The sequence below is a fragment of the Perognathus longimembris genome, chromosome 11, assembly GCF_023159225.1.
Source record: "Perognathus longimembris pacificus isolate PPM17 chromosome 11, ASM2315922v1, whole genome shotgun sequence".
In the NCBI taxonomy this organism is placed as follows: Eukaryota; Metazoa; Chordata; class Mammalia; order Rodentia; family Heteromyidae; genus Perognathus; species Perognathus longimembris.
The window spans coordinates 33,094,658-33,120,494 of NC_063171.1; positions in this window are offsets into that span (position 1 = coordinate 33,094,658).

The window sequence follows — 25,837 nt, forward strand, 5'->3', positions numbered from 1 at the left end:
CATAGATTGGCCATACAACAGACAAAGGCCTCATATCTAAAATATGTGCAGAACTAAAGAATTAAATTCCTCCAAAATAAAACCACAAAGAACCAATAGCCCCCTGAACAAGTGGGCTAAAGGCCTAAAAAGAGACTTCTCTGATGAAAAAATGAGAATGGCCAAGAGACATATGAAAAAGTACTCTACATCACTGGCCATAAAAGAAATGCAAATCAAAACAACAATGAGATTCCACCTCACCCCTGTAAGAATGCCCTTTACCAAGAAAACTAACAATAACAAATGCTGGTTTGTGGGGCACACACATCATCATGAAGCGGTTATAGCTGGCACAGCCTCTTTTCCCAGCCCTGGGACCGCATGGCTACTAGCCCCGCCTCCCGCCTCAGACCAAGTGGCCAGAAGATGGCACCGGTGATGAACACAGATGCGGGCCTTTTCTGTTTATGTGGTATTAAGGAATCAAACCCAGGGCTTCATGCTAGGCAAGCACTCTACCAATAAGTCACATTCCAATCCCAGCTCACTTTTGTTCCTTCCGATAGTCAAATGATATTCCTTCTGTGTATGTTAGTATATCTATTTATCTGTTCATCAGTTTTTAGTCATTTGAGATATTCTATGCTTGGCTATTTTTTTTTTTTTGTCACTACTGGGGTTTGAACTCAGAGCCTTGGGCTTGTCAGGGAAGCTATCTACCACTGGAGCTGTGTTTCTAGTTCCAGATTAGGCTATTATGAATAATGCTACTATAAACATTTATGTACAAGTTTTTGTGTGGAGATAGGCTTTCATGTTTCTTGCATTCATATTTAGAACTGTAAGTGCTCAACCACCTGACAACTGTTTAACCTGTCAGATTATTTTACCATTTTATAACCCCACCAATCATGTATGAGGGTTTTGTTTCTCCACAAGCTTGTCAGTGTGAATTATCTACTCATTTTATTCCAACCATTCTAGTGGATGTGATGAGATGTCTCATCGAGCTTTTGATTTGCATTTTTCTGATAGTGATGTGGACCATCTTTTCATGGAATTACTGATAGTTTGTACATTTTCTTTGGAGAAGTGTCTCTCTTTGGAGAAATATCTGCTTAAGTGCTTTACCTATTTTAACATTGAGTTATTTGTCTTTTTATTATTGAGTTGGAAGATACTCTTTATAAATAGACAAGGTCCATGATTTACAAATATTATTCCTTATACTTAGGGGATACTACAATACTATTCCCAATTGCGTGACTGTCCTTTTTCATTTTATTTTTCATGATGCCAAAGATAAGCTTCTTATCTTCAAATATTTTTTCAGGCAAGGGCATTACATAGGGATAAATTTTATAACAAACAAATTAAAAAATATTTCTAATAGAAGACTAGGGATGCATAGACTCCTGTGGGGATGGGTTTGGCCTATCAAGTGAATCAAATAGCCCACAGGAGAAGAAAAGAAAAGGGAAAAAAAGCTGGTTTGTCTGGATTTTCCTTTTTTAAGAAACCTAAAGGAATATTTGTCTCAATCTACAGCATGGTTGGTAATAAAACATTGTTCAAGGATCTCTCTGTCCTTCATTCAACTGATTGATCACATAGTCCATACTTTTGGGTTAGAATAATAAAATCACAACTGATTTGGAATCAAGAAATCCCCCCCAGTTTATATATGAGGAAGTCAAAGAAATTATCTAAAGGTTCCTGCTGTCTGGTAGACCTGAGGACCAGAAACTCTATCCCTTAAATTCTAAGCCAGTTTTCTTTCTGCTGCATAACTGTATTATTGCCCTAATGCCTTTCCCTTCCTGGTTGCCTGTTGAACTCTGCCACTTGCCTTTCTGCAAAGCAAGATGGAAAAGTGAGAATTCCTAAGCCACATGTAATGTCTGAGTCAAAGCAAAATGGAGTGGGTGTTGGTGCCCACGGTCAGGGGAGTGGGGATGTAGACACAGGCTATTTTTCTTCTCATTTAGCAGACAGAACCCTGCATCTCCAATTGCAAAGGGCTTCCATGTGCAGAATCTGTCAGTGAGGCATTCTGGCTGAGGGTGGGTCTAGCACAAGGACAGATGACAGGACGGCAGGCAGTCTGTCCCCTTCTAGGGAATAAGGCGAGGATTCCTTTAACACAATGTGACAACTAATCTCTCTATAGCATCTGACAGAGAGATTTTAATTACTACTGTGAGAGATATACACATGATTTCTTTATACACACAAACAGCCGGGGCTTCCATGAAATTTTTTAATATTTTATAGAATGTCAATCAGCATAGAGAGAGTTGATTGTGAATCTTTTTTTTTTGTTCTGCTGTGTCCCTCTCTACCGCATCCCCCCCCCACCCCCACACACACTCCTTTCATTTCTTCAGGGTATGTGCGAACATGCTTATTGATGTTGTGCTTTAACATAAGGCTGGGTCCTTCAGCCCTCCTTCCCCTCAGCCTGCCAATCTGCTGGGCACAGGGAAGGAGGTGTTTTTGCAGCCTTTTTCCCATTCACATGAAGACCCTTTTGGGAGAACTGGAAAGAAATGGCATCAGGCAGGAAAGACAGCCATCACAAGAATGAACTTAGGTGGGGCAGGGGACCCAGGATCACAGCTTTAAATAGTTACAATTAAACTGAGTCTCAGTTCTGAACCTCTGTTGCCAAAACTCCAACTACCAGAACCATTTGCCCTGTAAACATAAATCAACATCTTAATAAGGACAAATGTCTGATGATTTGGAAACATCGGGATGTTTGATTGACAGTGTTTGTGTAGATTTGAATATGGGATGATCTCACTGGCTGGGTTGAGAAAATATTTTAAACATCCATTTATAAATGTCCTGACTTCTAGGCAAAATAACCTTGCAAAAGATGTGGACAATAGTTTTAGAAAACACCAACATTTGACCAGGTATGGTTGGAGCATAAGGTCTTCCATAGTGAACTATTTTTTGGAAGCTTGCATCTCTGTTGGAATTCTTGTGTGATTTAGAGAGAAAGAGTATGAATTAAGGAGAAGGAAATAGACATAATCATGTGGTCATAGCCAGAGAGAGGTCTGTGTGCCTTTCAGATTCTGGTATCTCAAGAATTCTCTCTCCAAAGTCTCTATCATCCCAAGGTCTCTATCATCTTCCCCTTTCATTTTTTTGTTTCTCCCTAGCCACAGATGAGAGCCACTTTCAGTGGCATTTAATCTACCATCGAAGATTCTGAGGGAAAGGAAATTATCACCCTCATTCCCTACTTGAGAATCAATCCCTCTAGGTAAGATTGTTCACTGTTTAGACAGGCACTTCAAGACATTATTTTCCTCTGACCACATTTTGGGGAAAACTGCTACAGCAGAATAGGTTATAAATACTTGCTGAATACCAGAACTCAGAGAGGCCAGCATGACCAAGGTGAAGGGAAAGACCAATCCAAGACAGAGTGCTGCATCTAGCAACTCAGCAAAGCTTGGACAGCTTGGCCCCAGCTTCCACCATCACCTTCTCTCTCTCTCACGGTGGCCCTGAATTCAGCTTTGTATATTTTCCTCACAGGTCCAGAAAAGGTCACTTGTCTACTCACTGACCTTGAGGGACCAGAGACAGTGGTGCCACCATCTCACTAGCACTGCTGCCGAATGCTAGGCCATGCATGTGGGAGGGGGGAGCCATGAGGATTCTGTCCCAAGGATGTCACAAAGTCCTATGTCTATTAGGGGCTCAAATGATCACTTAACTCATTAAATTAACAGGAATTTGACTGCTCTGGAAGGTGGTTTTCAGTGGTAGAGAAGGCATGATTGGAAATCAGTGCCCATTTTCAGGATTAAAAACATTAATAATTGGAGCTGGGTACTGTTCATACATTTTTTTTTTTTTTTTTTTTTTTGCCAGTCCTGGGCCTTGGACTCAGGGCCTGAGCACTGTCCCTGGTTTCTTTTTGCTCAAGGCTAGCACTCTGCCAGTTGAGCCACAGCGCTACTTCTGGCCGTTTTCTATATATGTGGTGCTGGGGAATCAAACCCAGGGCTTCATGTATATAAGGCAGGTGCTCTTGCCACTAGGCCATATTCCCAGCCCCTGTTCATACCTTTTAATTCAAGTTACTCAGGAAGTTGAGTTCTGAGGATTGCAATCTGAAGCCAGCCCAGGAAGGAAATTCCCTGACACTCTTATCTCCAGTTAACAGCAGGAAACTGGAGGTAGAGCGATGGCTCAAGTGGTAGATCACCAACTTTGAGTGGTTAAAGCAAAGGGACGGTGCCCAGACCTTGAATTCAAGTCCCAGTAACCAGCCCCAAATACAACTCAAAACAAATTACCTCAAATAATTTGTCATTTCCCCTGGCATATCTGAAGACATCTTGACTCTTTCTGGATTCAAAGGCCTTCAGACATACAGGTTGTCACAAGAACAACCGCTGTGATGCAGCGGAATGAAACCTCCCTGCAGCATTGTTTGGGCTTTGGAGAAGGATATAAAAGAAAGCCATGGTGGGAGACATGTGGGAAGAAAAGTAGCTGGATCTGCTGTAGCTGTAGCTCAAGAGAAGAGCACATAAGAACTGCAGGCACCCATTAGAGCAGACCCATTCTTCCTCCGTGGTTAGCATCTGCCTTCTCTCATAGCCCCCATCGCACCCTGTCCCATTCTCACTGGCCACTCTCCATTTATTCTAGCTCTCTCCATTCTGCTCAGCCTGCCCTCTACCCTCTTCCAACTGCTGTGCCTGGAATATCCCAGGCTTCAGTCTTCATGTCCCTGCTGGATTGTGACTTCCTCAAACTCAGGGGCACACCTTCCAGGTCAGTCTCTTTCTAGTTCATCCCACACTGGAGGTTTGGCGTGAGTGTTGAACTTCTACTTCTCCATTTCCTGTAAACACATTCCATGTGCTACTCATTCAACATCAAGCTTCCTCTGCCTGTTCCTTTCCTGGATGCCTTGTGCATGCCTTCTGGGAGTAGAAAGTCAGCATCTGAAGGAAAGAGCATCCTGGTTCCCCATCAAGGTGTGGAACACCTTGCAGGGTCCAGACACTGGCCAACCGAGCCTGTGAGCCAAAGCCCCCACTTCCCCTCCCTGACAGGAGCTAGGGATGAAGCTGAGCTCTTGTTTTCCCACCTTTAACTCCTTGTTTCAAGGGCTGGAGGGCCAAGGGTGAGAGGACAAAGTTTTGGTCCTAGTGGTTAGTGGAGGGGGAGGGGTGGCGGGGTCCATGAGCAGGTGCAGCAGCTCAAGTCCTCATCTGCCAGGGTGGCAGCCCAGCAGGGGGCTAATGAGGCGGGAGGTGTGAGGCAGGAGCTTCAGCTACTTAGGCAATTACTGCTGCTCAAAGTGCTGACAGCACGTGGTCAGCTGCTGGGATGCTGGCAGGGAGGTTGCTGCTACCTGGGCGGCAAAGAGCCTCCCTCCTAATGAGGTTATTACTGCCCCACTGGCTGATGGGACCTCAGGCCATTCTGTCTTCCCTCTGGTGCTCCGAGGATGCCCTGTAGTTCTCTAGGAGGAGGGCAGTCTTTACTAGGGAAGGGGGTAAATGCCCGCATGTGCCCAGCTGACAGACTCCAGGGTTGGCCTCTGCAGGTTCCAGGCTGAGAGGAGTGGTGATTGCTGTGCTTTCCCTTCCTCCTCTTCCCTCAGCATGCACTTGTGCCCTTAAGGTGGAAGCTTGCACTGTCTTTTGCAGGAACTCAGTTAGCCACTCTTTACTAATGCCTGAGCAGCCCTTGATGTTTATAGCTCAGGGGTGCCTCCAAGGGAGACCTCCCTTGGGCCCCACCCCTGATATTCTGTGTCCCCATCCCTGACATCTAGGGAGTAATAGTTCTGTCTTTTTCCTTTAGCGTTTCTCCTGGTGGATTCAGAGTCAATGCTTCTCTAGCTCACTACTTCTTTCTGGTTCTGTGGCAGAATGGAAACTTAAAAAAGTTGAAGGGACAGGGGTGAATGAAACCAACAGACCCATCATTGGAGTTGGCCACCTCCCTCACCTCTTGCATAGCAGGATGCAATGAAGCTCAGGAGTTTGTCCTAGCTTCCCCAATGGGGTGGACTGCTCAGCACTTCTCCTGGGGGGTCAGGAAATAGGAGGGCCCCTCCCCTCTGCTCCCACCTCCATCCAGGCAGGCACAGGTCAAATTTGCTGGACAATCACCATCAGGATGGAGTTTAGGACACTTCTGCTGCAGGGCTGGGGGGAGGGGACACGACTGCACTACAGGACTTTTACAAGAGTCTATTTCCTTTGAATCAGTAGGCAAAATGCTTTGTGTATTCCCCGGTACCAGGCTTTCCTTCACTCTCCTAGAACTTGTGTGGACCTCATGTGCCTGAGGCAATTTTGGGATACTGATGCCCCTCTCCACTTGGTATCTGTTCCCTCCCATGTCCAATTTACCTTCCTCCCTTCTTTTCCCAGCCCCTACTCCTAGCCATATTTTCCTAGGCAAGAATAAACAGGATGGAGGATTTTCTTTTTTTCTATGCCCAGAGTAGTAATGGCCAAATGAACTCAGTCAGTGACAGAGGTCTTTGGGGGAGCTAGGGCATCTGAATGCTCCTGGAACTTCCGTCCTTCTTTGTATGTCAGTGTCCTGGAGGTGGCCAAGACGAGATTCAGAAGGAAGAACAAGATGCCCGAAGCTGCCATCCTGCCCAGGTCTTGTAACAAAGATGCTGTGGCTGGCAGGATGCAGCCAGCTCTCTCCCCAGCCCAGTCAACCTGCCCTGGCAAAAAAAAACCCCAAACAAACCAAAAAACACCCCGCAGAGCTCCTCCTCTCCAAACAGCTGGCCTGTGTGTCACAGCCAATTAGGCTTTGGAGGGAGTGAGAGAGAAAGGAGTGACATCGCATATGAACCCCCGCTGTCACAGGGCAGATGTGCAGGCCAGCACGCGTCCCTTGCACAGCCATACCGCTAATTAATCACCTCGGCCACCGAGTCATGACAGCGCTTTGCGCAAGGCAGGGAGCCTGCAGAGAGAGCAGTGGGCAGGGGCTCCTTGCCACAGGCTGCTCCTCTCTTAGCTGGCCTTGCGGGTCTGCTGCTGGCACGTCCTTTTCATCGAAGCTGTTGGGATTAAAAGGAAACATGGAAGAGGCAGAGGAAACTTAAAAAAAAAAAGCTGATAAAGCCCTAGTAAGAGCTAGCAAGGTGGGCACAGAAGAGGGGAACAGACAGGACCCAACCTCAGACTTGCGTGGATGGGTAGCATGATACTGGTCAATTTGCATGGGAAAAGGGGGTAGGGCCAGTTTGCATTTGAAGGAATCTCATCCTTGTTTACTTCTTCCATCAATTTCTCTTCTTCCCCTTCACACCCCCTGTGTTCTGTTGCTTCTTCAGTCATGCAGATAAAGGTCACGACCTAAGCTACTTGGCTCTTTGTCCGTCTTTGGAGACTTGACTTCATCTGGCACCTGATTTGGACTTTACTGACTCAGGTAAAGTCTGGCGTGCATTTCCCCAGGCATAGTACCCAAGACACTGATTGTAATCAGTGATCACTGGGATGTGGCAATGTCGCACATCTTTATCAGCCCAGTTCCCAGATCCACATGTACATGTATCTGTGGGATGAGGCATGCATGAGGCATGATTCCTTGCCTTCCAGGCACTGGGGGTCTGCTGGGGAGATAGGGTCACTTGTCAAACTGCTGAGGTATTGTTCAGAAGGGTACCAGGTGAAGGGAGGGCACAGAGAAGAGGAGCAGTAGCCTCAGCCTCCTTGACAAAGCACACATGTCACCCTGTATGGCAGGCAATGGCTTTTGTGGAAATCTTGTGTGAGCTCCATTCTGCCTCTGTTAAAGAACATGAATCGCTGAAGCAGTCAAGTCAATCACTATGTGACATAATAATACTTCAATTCTTTCCAGCTTCCTGATAAAGCATATCCTGAGCCACTTACAAACTAACTTCAGGCAGGGCCACCAATGCATAAAGCTCAGCATTGGGGTGGGCGATGTGCATGCATTGAGACGCAGATCACTTTGTTCTGCCATGGACACTTAGCATCCATTGACATCTATCAAATCCAGTCCAAACTCCTCGTGGGGGTGAGGGTGGGGGAGGGAAGCTTTGGGGATCTGGCCCCGACAACCCTCTGACTTCATCACTTGCCCTCTTTCCACAAATACAAGGCTTATGGCAACTTTGCACACTCTTCTCGCTGCATTCATCCAGCTAGTAAGTAAGTGTTGAACCTCCTAATGTTGTCTTTCCTCAGACTGCTTTTTCAGAAGAGGCCCTGAAGTCAGACAGAAAGTATTCAGTGGGGACAAACTCCGCTATCCTGTGGGGTACACTGTCTCAGGCAGCTAAACCCAATGATCCTGAGAGTCCAAGAACTATTCCTTTCCATTTATCAACTGATTGAGTGAGTGGATGAAAGAATCCAGACATGAACAAGCGAGGGAACTTTTGAATCATTTGGCTCAACATCTGTTGAAATAACAGATGATTTTGTTTGATGATTTGATCTCTTACAAAAGCATTCAATTAGCAATGTCTCTGAAACAATTAAAAATTCTTAGAAAGACAAAAAATCATTGGCAACAAATTTCTATCTACACATGAAGTTCCTGGGACACCTCAAAAACATCTCTGTGTTTTCAGCAAAAGATCGGAGAAAGAGCATATGTTTTTAAGTGGTGAAAAAAGGTTAATACATCATACTTTACCTATTTCAAAAACAGGAATGTGTAGCTTAAGATATGTGAAAAAAAAAAGAGTATTAAGAGGAGAAAATCATGCAACAAGAGTGGCTGCTTAACATGTAAGCTGGCTAAACAAAGTGTGGTGAAGGCTTCCCATTGGCTCTGTGCACACTGGTATTGTGAGGACAAGAAAACGACCCTGGACCCCATTCCAACATATTTGTCCTGAGACAGTTGTAGTCTGTAACTTATGCTGTGCATTCTCTAAGGCTAGTGATTGTACTAGAAAGGATGGACCTTATAAAGAAAGGCAGGAGTTGAATTCAGTTGTACCCTTTTTAACTCGTGTGACTTGAAGTTGAACTGATCTTTAGATCTCAGCCTCCTAGGTAGCTAGCTAGGATTGCAGCTATGAGCCACCAGCATACACAGCTTTATGTTGCTTTTTGATCCTTGCTTTTCACATACACTGTACTTGTTTTTCTACTTTTTTGACATTTACAATGTAAAATTTTGGTGAATAACAGATGGGTGCAAATTTCTTCTTTCACAATTTATTTCCTTAGTTGGTCCATTATATGTTTTCTTCATTCTACTGAAAACTTTGATTTTGTTTCTCTCCTTTTACTTGACACTCAGGGCTGTGTAGGGACCAATGGGAATGGAGAAAAATGTTTTAAAAATTCTATTTTCTTGTTAGGGATACACATGTGAATATGGAGTATAAATGTATGTGTGGATGTACATATGTGTATGTTTATGCATGTATGCATGAGACAATGCACATGGAAGGATGTGTGTGTCTAGGATGAGTGTGTATGCATGTGTGTCCTCATATGTGGTAGATCATATGCATGTGTTTGTGGAAGTGTGTGTATAAATACAGATGATGTGTAACAGTGAATGTGTGAGTACCCACAAGTATTAAGTACCTGGGAGTGTGTTCCCATCTGTAAGAGGATGTGTGGGTGTATGTGTAAATGTGTGTGTGAGCAAGTATGAAAATTATGGGTGTCACTGGCATGCAACATGTACTATGTGCACACATGTGAATGACCATGTTGCATGTAAGTATGCATGTGTTTCTGTGTTTTTATATGTCGGGCTGTACTTTTGTGTGCATGTGTCTCTACTCATGAGAACAGAAAGATAGGATGTCTAAGGGAAAAGTTGAATGGCCTATTTAATCTCCCAATGACTTGTTTTGGACAAGTCTTTCTTTTCCTATTTAGCCTTTAAATATGGAATCAAATTAGGTACTTAGAAAAATAGAAAGTGAGGAACTGATCTGGAAATAAAGGATGATGGAATTGGGTTGAAAAATACAAAGAAAGCATTCTAGAGGGGGAAAAAAAAAACACCAAGCAGGGATAACGAAGAGCCGTGGATACTGCCACGGAGCAAACCCAGTTAACGAGTGGCATTAGCCGCTCTGCACAACTTCAGCAAAATTTACAGAACCTTTAAGACTTCTCCCCAGCCTTTGGCTACCTTTTTTGAGTGATGAAGGGTCTCCTATTTAAAAGGTAAAGTCTCCATCTTGTGGTTAAATGTAAAATTGCAGCTCTTTAGGAGCATTTTGAAAAACTTATAGACACCAGCCAAGAGCTCAGGATGTCTAAGCAGACCTGGCAGATTGTACACACCAGGTTTCGAGTCACAAAGGCCTTCGCTTTCTGCAGTCCCTGCCTTGCAAATCTCTTCTGCCTCTTTTCAAAGGCTCCTTGCTCTCCCACCATCCCAACTACCAAAGCTGGCAAAATAGCAATTACTCATTTGCATCTTTTCCCTTTATGTATTTTTTTTTAATTTCCCCTAATAAGACAGGGTGACCACATTGTGAAAGAGAAAACAAACCCAAGATAATCTGTCAGATGTCTAATTCTGGATTTTCATTAAAAAAGATGAGATCTGAGTGTCCTGTGAAAGCATGAGTGAGACTATAAGCAGTCACTCTGTGGCAGGAACTTGGAGAAATCAGCCTGTTTGCCAACATGGATACCACGGCGGGCAGGGTCTCAGGCTGCAGGTAGACAGAGGCAGGGCCTCCAGTCAGGATGGAAGGAAAGACAACTGTCAGGCAGGTCATGCCATTCATCTGCTGGTCTGGGGGCATTTTTTGTTGTTGCTTCTTTGGTTCTATTGAAAAATTACTGGTGTTTCTTGCACCCCTGGGGATGATAGTATACCCAACCAAATAAGGAAAACCCTGGCTTTTATCCCACATGATGGAATGGAAATAAAACCTTTCATAAAGGAGTGCAGGGCATGCCCCATGGAACAGAATACTGTCCCCCATTTGAAATGACTTTATGAGAAAGTAATAGGACCCAGCAATGGAAGGTCATTCTCAATGTCAGTGCAGTTTTGCTTACCCTAATAGAAACTAGTATTATCTTTGCTTTACAGATGAGAGAAGGAAAGCTTTGAGAAGCTAACGACTCTAATCATTGTCTAGTTAACCTAGAACTCCTCTCTCAGTTTTTTTGGCTCCTAAAATCAGATTGTCAAGCAGTAGGCCAAATTAGTTTTAGGAAAATAAGCCAGGTGCTAGTGGCTCATGCCTATAACCAAAGCTACTTGAAAGGCTGAAATGAGGAAGATCACACTTCCAGGCTAGTTGGGGCAGATGAACAACAAAACTAAAAACAAAAACCTTCAAGATTCTATCTCTAGTGGCAATTGGTTGAGGGCTATGGGTACGTGATCCAGTGACAGCTGATGGATTCTGAGAGAAAGTTTACTAAAAGCTTCTAGAAACCCGTTTCATCCTAATGGATAATAAGAGCTTCCCTCTCCTTTTTTTAGGCAGGAGTATGGTTTATGAGGGTATGGATGGAGATTGGTAGCTATCTTGTGTCATGAAGACCCACATCCTTGACACCTAGAGTGTGGATGTCTGGACTTGGAGAAAGAGCTTAAATCCCTCAGGAACAAGACTTCCTGCTATGAGAGGACAGACACTGCCATGGTACATGGCAACAATCCAGCTGATGGGGAATGCCACTTTGTGGTGTGGTGTCACGACACAGTGAGTGCAATCTGTGTTCTGAGGTCTCTTCAACTGGAGATGATATTCAGCTTCACATGGGAGAGTGCACACAGTTAGAATGACTTAATTAAATCTGGGCTCTTTTTTCCCCCACCAGTCCTGGGACTTGAACTCACTGCCTGGGTGCTATCCCTGAGCCTCTTTGTGCTCAAGGCTAGCCATCTACCACTTGAGCCACAGTGCCAATTCTGGATTTTTTTTTTCTGAGTAGTTTATTGGAGATAAGAGTCTCATAGACTTTCCTGTCTGGGCTGGCTTCAAACTCTCATCCTCAGATATCAGCCACCTGAGCAGCTAGGATTACAGGTGTGAGCCACATGTGCCCAGCTATTTGGGCATGCTTTTTACCTCACCAGGAAGCCCTGAGGTGAATGGTGCCAGCTCCTGCAGCACCTGTGCAGGTGACTTCAGCCCCGCTGCTTTATCACCTGCAGGACTTTCAGGACTCCAGCTGCTGCTTTAGCCTTTTGCACCTGTGGTCTGGTTTCTGCAACTCTAGGGGGTTGTGAAGAAAGACAAACACAAAGGGTCAGGGCTTCTAGGAACAAAAACAGCTACTCAGGAGGCAAAGGTAGAATGATCTCGGTCTCATATATTTTAGCTGGGGCTAAGAAGTACAAGACTCTTCCTGAAAATCAAACCAAATAAAACCAGAAAGGTCTGAGGATGTGTCCCAAGTGGTAGAGCACTTGGCCCTGACTGCAACCCAGAGTAATAACAAAGCAAACAAAATGGAATCAATAATAAGGTAAAATAAAAAGTGGAAGTTTTCTAATAACTGGACCAAACTGTCGCATAACCGACTGTAAGGGAGGCTGGGTGCACTCTGTGTCTGAGGGGAAGGGTGCGGGCAATGGGGAAGGTAGGTAGAAACATTACCCAGAAGCGACCATGACCTGGTTGGCACCCTTGCTGAAATGGACACATTTCCTTCTAGGTGAGCAGGAAGGAGAGCCACAAGTCAATATCAAACTTGCACCCACCAGGGATGAGCCCTATTTAAATAAAGCTACTCACCGTTCTCATTCCCCAGTGTCACAAAGCAGACTATCCATTGTGAGGCCCAGAAGGAAGAAACGGCATGTTTTAAAGGCTCCACAGTGTGGTTGTTGCTGTTCTTTTCATTCCCTACCCCCCTCCGGAAGCCCCAGTGGCCTCAACCTTGGAGGCATGCTGTTATTACCTGGAATGCTTCAGCAATGACTAATGCCTAGCACTCCCTAAAGACCAATTCCATCCGGGTCTTTGGGGATGGGACCTAGGTCCCTATACTGTTTAAATCTCCCTGGTCATGCTTAGGTGCAGCCAGGGCTGAACCTCCCTGCATAAGAGCCACAGTTTCTAATCCTGGCCACACACCAGAATCATCCAGGGGACTTTAAAGAAATGCTGATGCCAAGAGGCACCCCCGGGAGTCCAGTTTAATTGGATCAGGGTGGAGACTAGCCAGGGATAGTTTTTAAGGGTCCCTAGGTAGTTCTAATGTGCAGCCAGGTTTGAGAAAGCCAGCATGAGGACCACAAAACACAGAGAGGGAGGGAGCCGCCTGCTTTTCTGTCTTCTTCTTCTTCCCCCCCTCCCCTGGAAAATAAAATTACTAAAGTGCTATCACCTGGGATTTGATCTGCACAACCTGAACATGATTCTCGAGCAAGGTAGTGCATTAGAATGTCCTGGGGGAGTTTAGACTTGGAGGATCTGAAGATACTAACTCCATTGTGTTTCTAGCCTTGCACCACTCCATTTGTTGAGTTGAAAAGCTTCTCTATGATTTCTTGTTATTGTTTTGTGTTGGTGCTGGAGCTTGACCTCAGGGCCACGAGGCCTCGCTTGTTTTTTTGTTTTTTTCCTAAGGCTGGCACTCTACCACTTGATCCACTTGTGGCTTTCTGCTGGTTTATTGGAGATAATTGAGTCTCACAGACAATTTTGTTCAGGCTGGCTTTGAATGCTGATCCTCAGACTTGAGCCTCTGGAGTAGCTAGAATTACAGGTGTAAGTCACTGGTGCCCAGCTTCTATGATTACTAAATGAAGCCAGGGCTGGAGGCCACCCTCGGATGACTATGGCATACCAATAGAAAGAATGGCAATAGTAACGGTCCATCAAAAGTGATGCCCTTGCCAGTTAATAGCCATGTTAGGTCCAGAGGGGGCAGGTTCTTCTTTGCTAGGGATGTGCTCAGGAGTGGTTAGATCTTTCCTCCTTGTTCTAGTTACCTCTGGGGACGTTTCGCATCCATAAAGAACTATCTTGTATAAGAATAGGGCTTGCTCCTCCCTTGCTGGTTTTTGCTCTCCTGGGTCAGACTGGGAAGTCTCTGGAAGCATTACAACCCCTCTGAGAGTGTGGCTGAAGACCTCAGTGTCTGGAGTTCCTCTGAGAGTGTGGCTGAAGACCTCGGTGTCTGGAGTTCCTGTGTGAGGCTGGGTCCAGTTCTCTGCTTAAAGGAAGCCAGTCTTCTCTGTTTCCTCCCTGCCCCGTGGCACTAGCCTTGCCTGTAGATCTTTCTTTCTTTCTTTTTTTTGTTTGTTTGTTCTTGTTTTTGTTGCCAGTCCTGGGGCATGGACTCAGGGCCTGAGCACTGTCTCTGGCTTCTTTTTGCTCAAGGCTAGCACTCTGCCACTTGAGCCACAGCGCCACTTCCGGCTTTTTTCTATATATGTGGTGCTGAGGAATCGAACCCAGGGCTTCATGTATACGAGGCAAGCACTTTTACCACTAGGCCATATTCCCAGCCCCATGTAGATCTTTCTTAAACTGGTTGCTTGAAGTTGTGTAAACAAAACAATCAGCTTCCCAGTGTTGTGACTGTGGCAGATGTTCCAGGAGATACAACTGTGCACTTCATGTTAGGAGTCATGGCTGCCACATGATTCCTCCCCTTATCTCCCCTCCAAGGTGGCAGGTGGTAGCAAGAGGACACAGTAGGACAGGAGCCTCTCCCTTCCTCTGCACTCACCAGTGATCTCGGCCTGGGGGACATGCAGGCTGCTGAGAGAAGACAAAGTGCAAACGCACTACCGCACTACCATGTGTTAGGTTTTTAAAGTAGGTAGCCGGTAAAGGAGAACGCCACGCGGTATTCAGGCAGGAAAGAAAGTTTATTACCGAACTGCTGGCCTGTGGCCAAGATGATCCATGGCCAGAGAGAAGGAAGAGAGAGAGAGAGAGCGACCCCCACCCAGCCCTGCTTTATTTAGGGCAGGGGCAAGGGGTGTGGCCAGGTGGATTAGGAGGTGACCTCAGGGAAAGGGGAGGTAACTGCCTCCAGGTCTGCTGGTTACCCAGGTAACTGGGTGGAGACTTAATGAGGTGGGGGCATCTGCATGTAGCCCTCAGGGAGAGGACCTAACACCATGTGGGATCCTGTTCCAGGCTGGACGGGGGCTGGGTACTGGCTGTGAAATCCCTCAATCTGCCTCCTCACAGACTCCAGGGCTGGCTGGTTTCTGTTTGTTTACTTATTAGGGTTTGAACTGAGGGGCTGGACTCTGGGCTCTTTGGCTCAAGGTTAGCACTCTACCACATTCAGCCACAGTGTCACTTTTGGTTTTCGCCTGGTTAATTAGAGATAAGAGTCTCACGGACTTTTCTGCCTGGGCTGGCTTTGAACCATGATCTTCAGATCTCAGCCTCTTGAGTAGCACTGATGAGTCACCGGTGCCCACTGTCTGTTTTTTTTTTTTTCTTCTTTATTGTCAAAGTGAAGTAGAGAGGGGTTACAGTTTCATATATAAGGCAGTGAGTACATATCTTATCCAACTTGTTAATTCTTCCTTCATTTTTCACCCGCCTCTGCCCCACCCCGTCCCTCTCCCCCACATGAGTTGTACAGTTGGTTTATACCAAATGGTTTTGTAAGTATTGCATTTGGAATCGACTGTCTTTTTATCCTTTGTCTCTCGATTTTGGTATTCCCTTTCCCTTCCCTAGTTCTAATCCAGGGTACTAAGACCAGATACAGTATGTATCTGTGTCAGTTCCCGGCTCCCTGAAGCACCTCACAGCTCACCCTAGTGACTCTGGCAGGAATTACACTCATACCATCTGTATTTCTCAAAATATGCCTGTGACATCTTGAGACAATGACTCCACTCCCACTCTTCATAGGGTGTCTACCCACCTTCCTTTAGACTTTTCCCCCCACAGTCATTTCTCTAAACTGAATCCAAGCTAAAGGTCATCTATATACAGGGCTGGAAATAGAACTCTGGTTGAACAGTGAGCTCCCCACACAGTTAGATAACCCTATACTTTTATTTTATTTTATTTTTTTGCACAACAGTGGTCAGCATTTCTTCCTTGGGGGCTGACAGAAGCATGTAACTTCTTGGTGTCCTTCTGACACATTGTGAAGGATGAGGACCAGAATTTAGGCAGCCCAGGGTGGGTGCATTGGGACCCAGCCTCCCTCCCATTCTTTCTGAAAAGCAAAGCTGGGAAGTTTAAAGGTTTCCTGTGTGCCACAGTGCATTTCAGACAGGAGAGGAAGCCCTTCCTGCCTCTGCCATCTAATGTGGAGGACCCACAGGAACACCAGGTGGAAGGTGGCAGGACCTAGCACATGCCATCAAGATGAGGAAGTCTCCAAGTATCTTTGCTGAGACCACTGATGTCTGTGGTTTTCCAGGGGCCACTGAACATCGGTAAGGTGGCTGTTAGATATCAATTGGTGCCTTGGAGAATGGTCATTGACAAGAACAAAACACTAGGCCAGAAAGGGAAGACAATGAATCAATTCCTTTTTTTCTCTGCTATGATAACATGACAAGACCACCATGTTCCGTGATCTAATGGAACATTTCTTAAGTGGGCCCCTGCTGGCATTCAGGGCCAGTGTGTTGGTTGCTATGAGGCTGGCCTGAGCATCAGAGGATGTTCGCAGCTTTCCTGTTCTCTTCCCACAAGATGCTGGAAGTGTCTTCTCACAAAATTTGTCACCAACACTGCCCCATGTCCCTGACAGGAAAACACATGGGAGTCACTGCAGTAATCATTTGAGGATCTGAGGGTTGTCAGCCAAGCCCACCCTGGTCACAGGTTACTGTCTAGGATGCAAAAGTCTCATCAGAGATAGAAAAGGGTCATGCTTCACTCCGAGCCTGCAAGGAAAACTTTGATGGTAGCTGCTAATGTGGTTTTCTAAGAAGGGAGGCTCTGGCCCATTATCTCCCAGGTTGAGCCCCATGGTGTGTGTTTGTGTGGGGGGGGGGGGAGGGGAGGGTAACTTGTAGGAAGGGATGATAGGAATCTCAGTAAGCTAGGGGGTTCCAAAAGAGGAGACTCTGGCCCTCAACTGAAAGGCACAGTGTGTGAAACCATCTGAGTGGGGCTCTGAGCCTCCCACACATCTGCCTGGTGTGTGGAAAGTGATTGGATGTGCCTGCACTCTGAAGACTTTAGAAAAGAGAGAAAGAGAGAGAGAGAGAGACAGAGAGAGACAGAGAGAGACAGAGAGAGACAGAGAAGGAGGAAAGGATAGTGGGAGAAAGAGAAGAAGGGAGGGTGGGCTGGAAGAGCCAGAGAATGGTGGCAGGTGAGGGCAGGAGCAGGCAAAGCCTGAAGCCTTGACTTCTCCTCTCTCCCAAACCCGGGACAAGGAAGGCCCCAGGCACCGTCTATCACCCAGAAGAGGTGGAAGAATGGAGGAGAAATCCTGAGCAGATGGAGATCCTGATACACAGTATTTGTGATTCCCTAGTGTTGGTATACACCTCCCCCCAGGCATCATAAAGGATGAAGCTGAAAAGTTAATGCTTGTAATTTTTTTTTTTTTTTTTTTTTTTTTTACCAGTCTTGGGGCTTGGAACTCAGGGCCTGAGCACTGTCCCTGGCTTCCTTTACTCAAGGCTAGCACTCTACCACTTGAGCCACAGCGCCACTTCAGGCTTTTTCTGTTTATGTGGTGCTGAGGAATTGAACCCAAGGTTTCATGCATGCTAGGCAAGCACTCTACCGCAGAGCCACATTCCCAGCCATGTATTTTTTTTTTTAATATTTGAAATTTGGCACCTCCAATTTTGTGAAATTCTTGTCTGCTGCAATTGAATCCTATTTTCTGATCTTGTTGAACAGAGAACATTTTCTTTCTCTCTCTCTCTCTCTCTCTCTCTCTCTGTGTATGTGTGTGTGTCATTAGACATCAACACAAATGTTCTTCTTCAAACAAAGTTTCAGAACGTTAGCTTGGACTCTCCACCTTCTGTGCCATTCCTACAAAGGAAACAAACTAACTCTTTCTTCTTGGATCCATCACACATCACCAATGGCCAGTAACCCCTGGTGAGTATGTTTGTGTTTATTAGACACACGAACTAGGGAGTTCTGTTCGCAGATTCTACAAGAAAGAAATCCTAAGTCCTCTCCATGTTTGTAATCATGAGATTTTTTTTTGAAGGGATCATGAAAGAGAAAGGGACAGAATGTTAGAGAGTGAACAAAATCAAACATACATCGCATTTGTGACTAGAGATAGGAAACCGAACTCCCAGGAAACTGTTGAGGAATAGTGTTGGTGGGGATGGGAAGAGTGAAAGTGTATGAGGACATTATTCTGATTAAAATACTCAACACACAAGTGTGTCAAACCCTTTTGAACAATTAACATACACTTAAAAACAACAGATGCCAGGAATGTAGCACACACGGGTCCTGTCTAGGGAGTGGGTATTAGTGGGGATGGCGAAGGGTAAATGGAGAGGCAGAGGAGGGTGAATGTGGGCAAAATACTTAATGTGTGAGATGGGATAGCAAAACGTGTGAAGACTGCTTAGGGAAGTGGAGTCAGGGGTGAGGGAGAGTGACAAGGGAGTGGGTCTGCTCAGGTTAGGTGGCATGCATTTATATTCGTGTCCAAGGGAAACTCCTTTGTGAAACAAATTGCCATAAATAAAAATGCGGAGGAAGTACTAACCATCAGATGAGAAGGGAAGGAAAATAGAAGAGAAAAATCCCGACGATGTCTAGCCAGATGAGGTTAATTCTTCCCCTCTGTCACTGAACCGTGTGTGTGTGTGTGTGTGTATACCAGTCGTGGAGCTTGAACCCAGGGCCTGGGCACTATTTCTGAGCTTTGCTGTTTGAGGCCAGTGCTTTACTACTTGAGCCACAGTTCCATGGACTTTCCTTCCCAGCCTGTCGGGATCTGAACGATCCCTTTCTCCCCGATCTCCGGGGGAGAATGCTTGAACCCTAAAATCTATGAAAGAGCACTCGGCCTTGCCTTCCGCCGGCAGAAGGCCAAGGCATACTCTCCTGGACTTACGCTAAGTTGAGGGAAGGTTGCTGAAGCCTCCCCTCCCCCCATTCCCCTCACATGTTACCAGGAGCAGGGGTGGAAAAGAAGGCATCAGGGACAGCTGCAATGGTGGGATTTGTCTCAGCCCTCCGAGGGCGGGCCAGAGAAATTTATTATGATGACAAAGGCGGAAGGGGAAGGACTTGGGGTGACTGCCTGATTGGCTGACTGTGTTGCCACTCAAGTGATCATGGTACTTCTTTGGGGGCTGGACAATCCTATCATGGTGGCATGCACATGTTTGCCTCCCAAGGGGTGGGGGTGGGGCTTCTTTTCCGGTTGAGGCTGAAAGGTGGGAAGGGCTCCCTCCCATTGTCCCAGGGCTGGGGGAAGGGCAGCGTCTCGCTCTTGGCGCCCTTCCTCCACCAAGACCAAAACAGTCCCCAACACCAGCCAGACTGGCTTCAAAACATGATTCTCTGATCTCAGCCTCCTAACTGGCCAGGATTACAAGTGTGAGCCATTGGTGCTCAGTCAGAATTTTTTTTTTTTTTGGAGGGGGTGGGATTTTAGTATACTTTAAAATTTTTTTTAGGGATCAGCCTGCAAAAGATTATTCTTTATCTTGTTCAGGATTTTACCAGCTATTTTTTTTTTTTTTACTTATTTTAAAAAATTGCATCACCTGCAACGATGCTGCTGGCAGTGCTTGAAGAGCCACCACACACAGCTGGTCGCTGACTTGACAATAGCTGGACATGTAAGTACTTAGCTATACAACAGTGTGAAAGTGATACACATTCCATAGAAATGGTACTTCCAAATTCGTTCCTTTCCTGAACTGGTGCTATGTGTTACAGTCCTCTCTGGAGGCCGGGCAGTGATGGCAAGCCTGGGTTTCCAGCCAGCCACCCTACCAGGAGGAGAATCAGCTAGGATCCCCAGTGAGCCATTACATGCCTTTGGGACTTAGGAAACTTTCCACACTGATAGGTTTATTGGGATGTAAAAATCTCTGCGTGGTACCTTCCTCCATGTCTGGTGCATCTGTGACCAGATGCAAGTTTCAAGGAATTATATCTTCCAGACCATTGACATATGGAAAGTCATGCATTTAAATACAGACTGCTTTGCTTTCACTTATCTATCATATTATATTTATTAATTTAATTAAAATTCTTCTCCTTAGACATTTCTGTTAAAATTGGCATCTTGTTGGTTATTTTGAAATGATATCACTAGCTATGCCGTATTTAATGCAAACAATAAACAGAGTGACTTATTTTTAAGGGATGAGGAGCTTGGTGAGAAGTTTTAAGGTCTGAAATGAACTCCAAGAAATGGAAATGAAAGGTTTTTGGTTATTTTGCTTTTTTCCCCCCTCCCTTGTTACTGTGTTTAATTTCTGTATTTTTTTTTTGGTCTTGTATGTAAGTTTGTCTGTTTTAGGGAGGGTAAGGGGAGCACAAAAATTGGACTAGGATTGAACAAATGTGAAGCAGTGATACTAAACACTAGGTTGAAAATTAACTGTATAACTTGTGGGGAGAGGAAGGGAAAAACAGAATATGAGTGAAAAAGAATGCAGAAAAATGCTGAACAAGAAACATACTCATTACCTTGCTGATGTAACTGTAACCTCTCTGTACATCACCTTTACAATAATAATGAAAAAAAACCACACACAAAAAGTCTGTGCAATTCTTTATGTATACACTCGAGGGCACTAGAATCTCACCAAAAATGCATCATGGGTGGCTAAAAAATTCCAACAGCCAAGCAACGCAGATTGCTATTAACAGTGGTACGGCTCTGTCCTTCCTCCTTCCCTCTCCCCAAATGTCTGTTGTTCTGTGTCTCCTCTTTTACGTCTTGCTGTGGACATGTGTCTTGGCACCCACTTCCTTTATAGAGATTGGGTGGCCAGCCTGTGTGTCTGTCTTCCCTGAGGTTCCATTTTAAGCACGCATAGAGATGTCACACTGTGTGGGAGCATGACTGGCTTTACCTCCTTGCTTTGATAAAAATCAAATAAATCGGCATCTTGAAGAATTTAAAATTATACTATACATTACACGCTGCATTGACGTTTACCATACCAGCATGGCCGCCCCAGGGGCAAATAGATGGAGTTGTCTTCCACAGAGCTGTATAGATGACACAACTCTTTCAACATTGTTAGAGAGAAATGGCCAAGGAAGGCGAACAGTTGCAATAATTTAAAAAAATGTATTTGTCTATCAGAGGGAAAACATTTTTCAAAGCAGCCTATCTCCCCAGCCTTCGCATATTGTAAAGGCCCTAAGATCTCTCCCAAGGAACCATCTTAAATGTCCAAAAATCTCTGTTTGCTTTGTGTCTTACACAATGGATTTGCCTAGGTTTCTGTCACCATTTAGGGAGGTGTCAGATACATGTGGGGCACAGTTTCTGAGGCTTGTCAGAGAAAATAAAAGTTGGTTTGAGAAACAAAAAGGTCCAAGTGTCTGCTCATGAGCTTCTTCTTATCTTAAAATGAGACAAGTGACTTTCTGTGATGCAAAGTGGGAAGAGGAAGGTAAGAATGGAGGCTGTGGCCTCCTCTTGGGGAGGGGAAGGGAGGTGCAGGAGGAGGGCAGGACACCTGAGCACAGACCAGCAATTGGCCATATCCTATTATTTGTGTGGGGCAGGAGCAGAAAAACAGACGCCATCAGAAACCGGCTATACTCAGATTAGGGAGGAGAAGATAGCTGGAACCAAAATTGAGAAGCACTGAGTATGCACCAGAGACCCAAAATGGAAGGAGGAGGGAAAACAAAAGAAGAAAGGAAAGGGAAAAGGAAGGAAAAAGAAAGGATGAAGGAAGGAAAGAAGAGTGAGAAAATGAAGGGAACAGGAAGGAAAGGAGGACAAAGAAATGAAGAAGGGAGAGAGAGTGGTTGCTAAGGTCACATTTCTAGCTCTCAGACTTGATCCCTAGCCCTAAGCCACGTCAGCCCTGCTGTTGCTTATTATACCTTTAGCTCTTCCATTGCCTTTTTTTTTTAAATTAAATTTTATTGATAAGGTGATGTACAGAGAGGGCATAGTTACATAATAAAGTAGTGAGTACATTTCTTGTCATATTTGTTACATCCTCAATTTTTCTTTCCCTTCCCCAGTTCAGATAAGCATATATACAATATCCAGTGTACCAGAATCATATACAGTGACCACAGGGGGTATGTCAAAGGAAATTCACCTAGTACATTAAATGTAATTACAACAGTAAAATCCTCCTGTTTCCATCTCTTGGAGTTCATTTTGCTTAGCCTCATTTATATAATCATATGTATGTAGTTGTTGAGCTATTGTGCTCCTGGAAGGTCTATCCTAGACCTTTTTATGTTTATTTAGTAATTGTTTGGTTTTAGAGACATGATGTAAAGTTGCTGACCAAAATATGTAGAAATACCATTTGAAAAGAAGTTTGTTATTTTACAGACATGATCTCTACTGTTCTCCCCTCCCCCTCCAACAACCACATATCAGGGAGACCATGCGCCTTTGTCCTCTGTGCTCTAGGCTTGTCTCGCTCAACATTATTCGTTCAAGATCTGACCATTTCCCTGTGAATGCCATTATTTTATCATTTCTTTTTTTTTGCCATTAAGATTACCTTTATTTTAAGTACACATTAAACAAGAGATTGATTATCTAAAATCAAATGTAACACTTTTGAAAGAGACATATTCTAAAATAACTGATTTCAATGACAAATTAAAAATTTACTGAGTAGTCTGATTTCTAAGTTTTTCTTGCTGTTAATTTCATTAAACATATTGACTATTTTTTCAGTAGGCAGACAATTATGTTTACTTTAGAGACAATATTTTTTGTTGATTATTCAGAAGAATTCATTATGTTACCTAATATGCACAGAATGGACTTTTCTATGAAATTATGTAGGATGTCATGTTATCTTCTCCATATCAATAACATAATTGCATTTTCATATGTGCAAATAAACTTTATGAACAATATTATTTGTAAACTCTCTCTACTCTGGTTGCTGCTCACTACACAATCTGAGCCTGTTTTAAGAGTTCTTTTTTAAAAACTGGATTTACAATCACAAGGCTTTTATCCTGTTTGGGTTCTCCAATGCAAACTGAGTTTTCTTCCAGGTGAAAGACATTCCACATCTATTACATTCCTAACGTTTCTCACAATGTGTGAATTCTCTTAGGCCTGCTAAAGTGTGAGCTTTGGTCGAAAGACTTTCTATGTTTACAATGTTTCTCACCTGTGTGAATTCTATTATCCATGCCAAGGTCTGCCCACATTTGTTGTATTCATAAGGTTTCTCTCCTGTGTGTTCTCTGATGAACATGAAGGTCTGTCCGACTTCTAGGTGAAAGAACTTCCTCATTTCATTCAAACTTGCCGCTCTTTGTGGCAGTGTGGAAAATCTGAACTGCCTGGTCCGTTGTTCCTCCTCCAGGCTGGGAATGGGCTGAAATGATCCCAGGGTATCGCAGACACTGGAAATCTAGGCCATACCGGTAATGATAATATTCTCCCATGAGCGCCGCGTGCACCTTGGACACGCCATTGCCTTTTGATGTACATTTTGTTACAAGCTAATTGTTAAGAGAAACTCACCAAAATAACCAGAATACTTTAAGGGTCCGACTGGGAAGAGAAGCCATTTGTCACACAGGAAACCCAAATCCTTTGCTTAGCAGGTAAGCTTCACACAGTGTGAAATCAGTCTTCCCTGTTTGCCTTGAAGGCTGAGCCCACTTGCCCTCCACAGAGTTCCCTGCTTCTAAGGAAGAAAGTAGTTAAAAAGCCCTTCGTCCTAAGGATAGGAGCTAGATTTAGCAGCTTTTCTGGAGGTAGAACACCATGGAAGAAGTCCTGAATTTTCTTTTTGTTACTGCCAGATTCACGCAGGTGCCACAGGGAGCTGGCATGCCCATTTCCATAAGGCTTCAGGCCATGGTCTCTGCTGGATGAACTCTGTAAGGCGCATTTGGCAAAGCTGGGAGACACGTTCAGCTGGTGGCACTTAATGGGTCAAGTCCCAGGGCTGTGGAAATGATTCTACACATAGCAGGTCCACAACAAAGAATGATTCATTCCAAAAGTCCACAATGTGGAAACTAGGGGTCCTGGGTTTGATTCCAGCCATATGTAGCAGTGGTCTCTGGCTTTTACCACACTCTACAATAGCAATGCTGAAAGACAGAAATGTATGCTCCCCACCTTCAAGGCAAAAAATATTTTCTATTTGCCCCTATATAGGAAAGCTTTGCTGAGGTATATCTAGATCAAGGTGCAAATAAGAAAATGTGCATCATTTAGAGGAGAGGGGAGAGAGAGAGAGAGAGAGAGAGAGAGAGAGAGAGAGAGAGAGAGAGAGAGAGAAGACAACATTGTCTCTACAAAGAGAAATTCTCTTGGTTTTGACCCTTTCTGGCTGCATTTGAATTCTGTATCTTTCTGATTAACCCTTCATTGGTTGTCTCTCTCTGTCTGTCTCTGTCTCTAGCACTGTTTGCATACTAGGCACAGAGCTGGGCCCTGTCCATTTAAATGCAAGCATACTTCCTGCTCTTTGGGGGTCCTGCAGCACAGTGGGAGAGACAGACATTAATTAAACCATCACCCTAATGAATGCATGATGACAAACTGCAATCAGAGCCTGGAGCTTCAGACAGGTTCCATGACAGTTGACTATGGGCTCACGAATACTCCCCGAGGAGGTGAGATTTGAACAGAGACCTTGAACACAGACAGTAAGCACAAGTTCTCTCTCCTCTGTCTGTCTATCATTCACATCTATGTATCTATTTATCTGCCTGTCTGTCTGTCTGCCTGCCTGCCTGTCTATCACCTATCTGTCTGTCTTCTACCATCTCTCTGTTTCTAGGGTGTTCATGGCACTGAGGGTGGTGGTGGTGAGTTGGATACAGGTACGGAGAGGGGGGGACACTGGTGAAAATGAAAGCAGCATTAGTACAATTGTGAGAAGTTGGTGGAAACCAAACAAAACCCTGGGGACCAGATCTGGTGTTTGGCCTCATTCCCAACAACAGCAAGAATAGGGGAAGGGCCTGGGAGGGGACTTAATCAGATTTGCATATCAAGGTTGGTCATAAACTATCAGATGCTTAAGATTGAAAGATGAACTCATTAAAACTTCAGCTATTTTGAAAACAACTAGCTGATTAACTTTTAAAAACCTAATTAAATTGTTGCGTCTCATTCCCTCCCCCCCACCAGACCATAGACAAGGAAGGACTGAATTAAAATCCAATCATTTTCCTTTTTCTCCAAACAGGTGTGTATGTGTAGACACAGCTGGAATTTATCCTGTAGTGATTTTTTAAGGTCATATTTCTTCAGAAGAGCAGTTGAATACTTACATAGGAGTGGTTTCTTTTTTCAATACTGTTAAAATTTTCAATTCTCGGGCTGGGGATATAGCCTAGTGGCAAGAGTGCCTGCCTCGGATACACGAGGCTCTAGGTTCGATTCCCCAGCACCACATATACAGAAAACGGCCAGAAGCGGCGCTGTGGCTCAAGTGGCAGAGTGCTAGCCTTGAGCGGGAAGAAGCCAGGGACAGTGCTCAGGCCCTGAGTCCAAGGCCCAGGACTGGCAAAAAAAAAAAAAAAAAAAAAAAAAAAAATTCAATTCTCAGTGTACCTTCTTAGTTTTCTAGGACTTTCAAAAATATGCTCACTGGAGAGTCAGCAAAATCAATAGCTCATTGTATAAATTTCCTGTGATGCGGGCCATTCGGTTTTGTAAAATGTGGTTTTGAAGCCATTTAAATGTTTTCCTTTTCATCTCTACATGGCTGATCTTTTGTTTTTACTATTGTTTGCAATGTGTATGTTACTTATTTGAAGAACTTTTTGGAAATT